Source organism: Zalophus californianus, chromosome 5 (genome assembly GCF_009762305.2).
Source record: "Zalophus californianus isolate mZalCal1 chromosome 5, mZalCal1.pri.v2, whole genome shotgun sequence".
NCBI classification, from domain to species: Eukaryota; Metazoa; Chordata; class Mammalia; order Carnivora; family Otariidae; genus Zalophus; species Zalophus californianus.
The window spans coordinates 853,096-861,021 of NC_045599.1; positions in this window are offsets into that span (position 1 = coordinate 853,096).

Here is a 7,926-nt window from a genome sequence, read left to right on the forward strand (position 1 = left end):
ACCCAGGCACTCCTGACACTCATTTCTTTGGGGGGCAGGGGCCTGCCTTTCCGGTGACTCTGCTATTTTGTTGACAGCTTTGTGCCAGTGGGGCATCCGGAAGAATCCACACGGACAGCGACAAGGAGCCGGCCTCCTGGGAAAGCGCCCCAGTCGTATTAAGGGCTTAGTGAATGCAGCGAAGTGAGTCAGTGTGCTCGCCCAAAGCATTTCTCTTCTTTAGGCTGATGAAGCATTTGCAAACATGCACCGGGGCTGCAAACCATCTAAGAAGAGGCAGGCAGGGGGTCGCATGGTGGGAGCTTCCACAACTGGGAACTGAAGGAAGCATGACTAGGTCACTGTCAGCAAAGACCACTGGGGTTTCCAGTTCCCGCGCGGGTCTAACACGTAGCATGTGAGGTTTAGCACAGACTGAGGAAGGTAATTGTGGATGGGAACAGCAGTATTGCCCTGTAGCCCCAGGAGGGGTCTGTCTGGAGCAACAGAGAGTTCCATATTTGTTGGCTAGTGTTTGACACGCTCATACCCCCGTTCACCACTCCTTTACATCTGGGAGTCCGCTAAGACACGTAGAGACAGGCTTTCCCTGTTGTAGACACAAAGGGGGAGGGTGCAGAGAAATACCTTCTCGAAAATCACACGGTATTAAACCCAATCACCTGCAACCCTTTACCACACCAGGGCTAACTCCCTGAGTACGAAAGATTTCTCGAAAAGTTCTCTTTTCGGAGTTGCCTCTGGTTAGAAACGTTTAGGATTTGAAGGTCTGACGTGTGAGAACATTCACCTGCAGGCATTCCTTCCCAAGGTCTGAGCTTGAGTCTCCATCTGGAGACTAAAGTCACGGCCATGTAGTGTTTTGTTTTTGCAGGGGTGGTGTTGGTGTTTTTGGTGGGGTGTGGAGCCAACGGCCACAAAAGAATTCTGGAGACGGCTTCAGTGCAAAAAGTGGTTTTATTAAAAGTACAGGGACAGGACCCGTGGGCAGAAAGAGCCGCTGCAGCCCCGGGATTACGTCCCTTGGGGTTGGTGGGAATAAAATAAGGGAAGTTCCAAAAGGCCTTTCATATGCTAAAGACTCACAGGATCTTGGAGGAATGTCCCACTGCCTATATCCCAAGCATTAGTCAGTGGGCTGCCGGTTACAAGGACCTCTCCCTACATTTCCTTCTGCCTGTTTCCCACATCAATGGGGCTGATCTCCTGGCCCGCCCGGTGCCGGCCACCCTGGCATGCATCGTGGGGCTGCGGGGGGGATTGGCATCGGTCAATACAAAATCATGTCCTTAGGGAGGAGCCCACCATCTTTGAGTAAAATCCTCAAAGCCAAGGCCACTTTGTTGTTCCCCTAGTGTATGATTGTGCGATTCTCTTAGCTGCTTGAAATTGGGGTGGATCAGAAGTACTAGTTAGTACTACTCAAACCAGCCATTCCCAGGAAAGCGCCTGTCCTGCAGGTCCAGGGGCCTCTGCCGCCCGCGGCGTTTCTGGGAAGCTGGCAAGCTGACCTCCGTAAGCGAAGCAGCACAGGCAGGTGCAGCCAGGAGGGGGCGTGGCGCCGCGGGCACAGGACAGGAGCAGCATGGGGCCACCTCCCCGAGACACGGAGGCACAATAAAGACTGTATCTGCTCTCGGTCCCGGCTCCTGCACAGGACCTCAACTATCCGGAGGGGCAGACGTGTCTGTGTTATGCTGATGGGGCGATTCGTGCTGGGGGTCGGGGGTGTAGCCTCAGGATGGGGCTGGTCACCAGGAAAAGCAAGCACTTGACGCAGGGCTTGGGACCTCGGGCCAAACCCAGTCACACGGGGCACTGTGATGAAACTCCGACAAGAACTCGGAGCGGCTCGGCTCTGGGGAGCTTTCGGATGCGGAACACAGTGTTGTGCTGGGAGGCGGATGCACCCTGACCCCACAGAGAAAGGGCACAGAGCTCTGCACTGTGACCCTGCCTGCCCCTGCCCCGTGCATGCCTTCCATGTGGCCGGTCCTCCGGTGTATCCTTTACACTAAAAACTGACCGTGAAGACAGTGCCCTCAGTGAGTCTGCTGCAAGATGAGGGGTCACTGGAGCCCCGATTTGCAGCCAGCCCAGAGGAAGTAAGAGTGGCCCCTGAGACGTGTGGTTGACACCCAAAGTGGGGACCGTCTAGTGCAGGATTCCGCCCTTGAAACTGCGGGATCTGATGTTAATCCCCAGTCAGAGTCCGGATAGAATTGAATTGTTGGACGCTTACTCGGGGGAAAGGAATTGGCATTAGGACACTGCGTGGCAGGCTGTCCTGGGCTCCTGGACAAGCTGGTTTCCAAGCCTCCATGTCAGCTCCTAGAGGGAAGAAGCGATGGGGTCCAGCCCTATGGGGCACACATCAAAGTCCCATTTTAACAGACACTGAGCTGCCGAGATAAACGGATGAACACATTGAGGTTCCTGCCTTTGGTGAGAAGCTGTGGAGAAAATTTTGAGAAGATGCACTATCATCTACGTGCCCTCTTAGTCCCAGCTGCAGCGTGGGTCTGTGCTCACCTTCTCGGAGCCCCAAGCCTGCCTACCTGCCTAACAGCGTTTCACAGGACAGGGCAGCTACACACGGGGACTGGAGACTGCCTTCAGGATGCTGCCCCCCAAGCCATGCACCCCTGTCCGGGTGGCTGTATTTGCTGGAACACCTGGTCTGCCTCTACAAATTTGGTGAGTGCCCATGCAGACTTTGGGCTTCTTGAGCGCAGACTAAAGGAAGTTGGTAGTGAAGGTTTCGGATCTTGGCCACAGAATATCATCCTAATAGCAGCCAAGCCGTTTTAGAAAAATACGAGTAGCCAACAGGGCCACAATATAAATATGGTCCAGCCACCCTCCGTCCCCAGCTCCCATTGCTACCCTGTCCACCCCACAACTAGAGGACCCAGTGTTGGCTGAAGATGCAAAGTGCTGGTAGGATTTCCACCTGACTTTAGATACTTTCCCGCTGCAGATGGTCTTCTTGGGGAAAGAGCCGGGGAGAACACAAGTATCCAGAAATCTCACTCTGAGTTTACCTTCACACTGGGCTGGAGGCAGGTCTGTCTCTCCTTAGAGCCACACTTTCAGAAGCGCTCCGCCTTACTTTGGGTGGGATCAGCTGGCCCCAGCTACCAGTTGTCTTTTCTGACCTGTATGGTTTTCAAGCAGGCCTCCCAGTCCCTCCATATTTTGACAGGATGGAGCAAGACCTGAATATATACCTTGTTGTTTTTTTTAAGCAGAACGTGAAAAACAAAGGCAATCCCTTGACAATTGCTTGTGTGGTGAGACAGCCCCTGCCTCCAGGAGGTCTCCCGCCTGCCTGTGAGCCCCTCCGCTGTAGCTAAAATGTTGCGGGTAAGCCCCTGGCTCTTCACACTTGTGTGTTCCTGAGGAATCCGCTTTCTCATCTCCTCTGCAGAGAGTTCTGCCTCTTACGTGGAATTTCTGCGGCTTCAATGCACTGTGGTAATTATATGCACGTTAAACATGGTGCCCTGTTGTAGACTACGGTTTCCAGAGGATTGAGTTCCCCGTGGGTGCTGGATGGTCAGAGCAGGTATGGATAGACCCCCAGGGCTCTGCCCTTGATGAACTGATCTCTGATAACCAACGTCTGGAGGCTGGGTGCGCTGCGAGCGGGGTGGGGCAGCAGGAGGCCCGGATCATCCAGTCTTTCCCCCACTGCCCCTTCCCTGCCCAGCCTGCCTTCCTGATCCCTCTTCCTAACTTGTTGCCTCGTTACATGGAGCACTGGAGGGCACTGACCGCTCCTTTATTTTTTAATTTTTTCAAACATTTATTTATTTTAGAAAGAGCACGTGAGGACGGTGGGGGTTAGAGGGAGAGGGAGAATCCTCAAGCCAACTCCCCTCTGAGCGTGGAGCCCAGTGGGGCTGGATCCCAGGACCCTGAGATCACCACCTGAGCTGAAATCGAGTGGGCGGCTTAACCGCCTGCACCACCCAGGTGCCCCGACAGTATCAACTTTGTCTTTGCCAGTAGAAAACGTGCCTAGCCTTGCTTGATGGGACTGGAGACCGTCAATGCCCCTACACTACTCTGCAAGCCGAAGAGCTTGCGCCTGGTCCAAGTTCCCGGTTTTGGCGGAGGGAAACCATCTTGGGGGGAGAGCACCTTGGACCAATCCCCAGGTCTAGGGCTGGTGTGCACGCGCACCTTCTCTTCCGTCTGTGTCAAGGTGTGACTTAGGAGTGGCAAGAGACCCCCCCTGGCACTGGTCTTTGTCTTGCCCAGGCAAGAGGTCAGAGGACAGAGGATACACCAAACCCTGGCCAGTCCTGGGGTAAGTGGCTGTGGCGTTGATGTGGTTTTGGAATACAGGTGGGGTTTGGTGGGGTGGAGTCCAGAGGCGACGGCCAAGAAAGAATTCTTGAGGTGTCTTTGGCGCAAAATGGTGGTTTATTGAGGCACGGGGACAAGGCCCGTGAGCAGAAGGACCTGCCGCCCCAGGGTGCCGAGGGGCGGCTGATTATATACTACGGGGTTCGGGAGGTAAGGAAAAGGGGCGGTTTTGAAAGAACTTTCACGTATTAAAGAAGACACTCAGGAGGATATCGGAGGCTTTGTGGTTTGTCAAGTTGAGGTGGTTTTCCCTTCTAGGAACCATTAACTGGGATCACTGAGGGCTTCCTGGAGGAACGTTACATTCCTCCGATCACAGGCCCTTATCAATGGGCTGTAGGCTTAAAAGAAATTCAATTTTATGTACATTTCCTCCTCCCTCAGGCTCCGTCAACCTTTTCAAGGGGTGGGTGACGTTAGGGCTTCAGGAAACTTGAGTGACGGGTCTCCGGAGGTCAGGCTATTGATAAGAAAGCTTCTTCATTGTAAATCACGAGGACACGTGTAAACTGCGGGAGACTCAGGTCTTGCAGGATCGTGATCTCTGTAAGGTAACCATTTGTTTTTCCTTTAGGGCCCCCAGGAGTGCCCGAGGAATGTCACAAATATCCCAAAGTGGGGGAGGGTTGTGGGGTGTCAGCCTCTGCTCTGTCCCCAGCAAGCCTTCCGTTCCCTCATCACTGTGAGCGGGTCTGTAAGCTCCGCCCGGTGTAGGGAGACCCTCTCTCCCCCAGACAGGGTCACGTCAGGCGACTGACACTGAGACCTACGTTTCCCAAGGCGATGCCTGACGTCCCGAAGGACCGTTTCCAGGGTCCCTGCACCTCCAGCTCTCCAACCGAGTGACCCTCTCTCAGGCTGTGGTTTTTTTTTTTTTTTAATACAATTAAGTCTAACACGAATGTTAATTCAGTGAGTTTTTATTATGCACCTGTTAAGTTGGTGGGAAAAATGCCAAGGGATGAGAGGAACAGGGAGGGCAGATGTCCCTCAGATGTGCGGTCTCTGAACCTCATGGCAAGGCAGACCCCTCACCTGCCTGCCCAGCCCCCACAGGGGGAGGGTGGAACCAAGCGGGGGCCAGCTCTCCTCTCTGGAGCTTCCCGCCGTGCGGGTAACCCTGGCCTCTCACGCGTGGCATGAACCTGGGACCTGAGCTCCATCGCCCGGGAAGGTCTCCCGGGGCAACGTCAACTCCCAGTTCCCCAGGCGCCCCAGTCAGCTCTGGGTCAGTGAATGCAAGAAGGCCGCACAGTATTTGATGGGCACCCGAGGAAATGCACAGCCTGTTACATACATTCCATTTGCTTCTTATTTAGGACCCGACTTTACACAGAAAATACACTGGTGAGTTGAACGATGCTCTTTTTAGGCAAGTTTCTGACACGGGTGGGTTGATACACTCACCACCAACGGAACCTTTGGGCAAGAGCTCAGGTGGATGGGAGTCGGGCTTCTACTTGGAATTTCCACTCTCTTAGGCTTAAACGATTTTGGGGGTTCCTTCTCCCCTTTCAAGAGGCAAGCTATTTAGAAACAAAGAGCCCCAATAGTTTTGTTGAGGGTATGACCAAACGGTTTTATTGCATTTACTGTCCCTGGCTAGGTGGAGGCATCTACGCAGGTCCGGAGCTCGATGGCAGGACCTGGTAATGCTCACTGGGTTTGGGGGAGTGGCGTCTCGATGTGGCAGTGAAATGTCACCCGATAAGGGGAACGGGTGGCTGAGGGGCCCGGGCATACAACTATACAGGACACCCGGGCTGGAAACAGGAGCTTGGGTCTGAATCCGGCCAGTCTGTATGGATTCTCCCGTGACCTGGGAATGACAGCAGCCTTGCAGGACTGGCCGGTGTTGTGGGTTGAATGTGTCCAAGCCCACAACTTGTAGGTTTACGTCCTAACCCCGGTACGTCAGTGTGACTTTATTTGGAAATACAGCCGCGGCGGATGTCATTAGCAAAGATAGGAACAGATAGGAGTCGGAAGGGTAGGTCTTACATATGGTTGGTGTCCTGGGAGCAAGGGAAACGTGGAGACAGACACACACACCACCATGTGAAGATGACGCATGGATGGGGCGATGCTTCTACAAGTCATGGCATATCAATCAACTGCCCGCAACCACCCGCCAGAGCAGACACGGGACACACACGCTCCCTCTCAAGGACCCAACCCTGTGGGCACCTCCGTGTCCGACTGTTGCCTCCAGATCTCAGAGGAGGCATCTAAGCCATCCCGTTTTTACAGCAAGCCTAGCGAACAAACGGGACCAGAGGCTGAGTCAATGCTCACAGAACGCCGTGTCCCCTGCCCACCTCACCCAGACAACGCTGGGGGCTGAGCTCCCCGTTCCCAGACCAGGTGGGATGGGATGGGGACCACACTCCACCCCCCCGTGACTACTTATGAGGGCCTCCCAGGTTCCAGACACATTTTGGGGAGGGCGTGCAATAGTGTAAAATGTGGGCTTTGCCTTCGATGACCTCACGTTCCCGAATAACCAGACACCATGACAAATAAAAGGGCGGGACCGTCTACCTGTGCAGGGAGCGCTTGCCCCCCCCCCCCCCCAGGCTCCCGATGACAGTGGATTGTTCCTATGGCCAGACGGTGATGGGGGGCCGACTTCTGAGGACCGGACACGCGGGGTGCCTGGCCCTGCCGCCCACATGCCCCAGGGGGACACCTGCCCACGGCCTTCCCCCCAGCCCACCCCCACCCCCGAAGCTTCTTGCTGTCAGGCAGAAGTGCAGTTACTCCCGACCTCAGGTTGGGGGAAGGGACGATGTGGAACAGGGCTCTATGGGCGTGTGTTTAGACTGGCTGACACGGGACATGGCCCCGGGGGGTCACCACGGTGGGGAGCGGCCCAGTCCCTCCCTGCTTGGAAAGCAGTGCAGGGGGTTCGCGAAGACCTGGAAAGATGGAAGAGTCAAAGCTGGTGGAGACAAGCCCTCCCTGCTTTTTGGCATAGCATAGACAGAACAAACGCTCAATCGGCCACTATCTCGTTTCTACCTGAGAGCAAAGGGCAGGAGGATTGTGACTCTGTCCTGGGGGAGGAGCATGGCGGGCGGGGGGTGGGACCAGTCGGTACCGAGGGTCTTGCCCTGCTCTGCGGGGACGGAGGGATGCTACCCTGCCCGGGGAAGGGGGGGTGGCAGTGCGCCCTGCTGGAGTGGGGGGACATGCGCCCTGCCCGGGGAGCGGGGGGTGGCAGTGCGTCCTGCTCCGGGGGAGGTGGAACACGCGCCCTGCGCCGGGGGGATGTGCCCTGCCCGAGGAAGGGGGGGTGGCAGTGCGCCCTGCTCCGGAGGAGGGGGGACGCGCGCCCTGCTCCGGGGGCATGCGCCCTGCCCGGGGAAGGGGAGGGTGGCAGTGCGCCCTGCTCCGGGGGGACGCGCCCTGCCCGGGAAAGGGGGGGTGGCAGTGCGCCCTGCTCCGGGGGGACGCGCCCTGCCCGGGGAAGGGGGGGTGGCAGTGCGCCCTGCTCCGGGGGGACGCGCCCTGCCCGGGGAAGGGGGGGTGGCAGTGCGCCCTGCTCCGGGG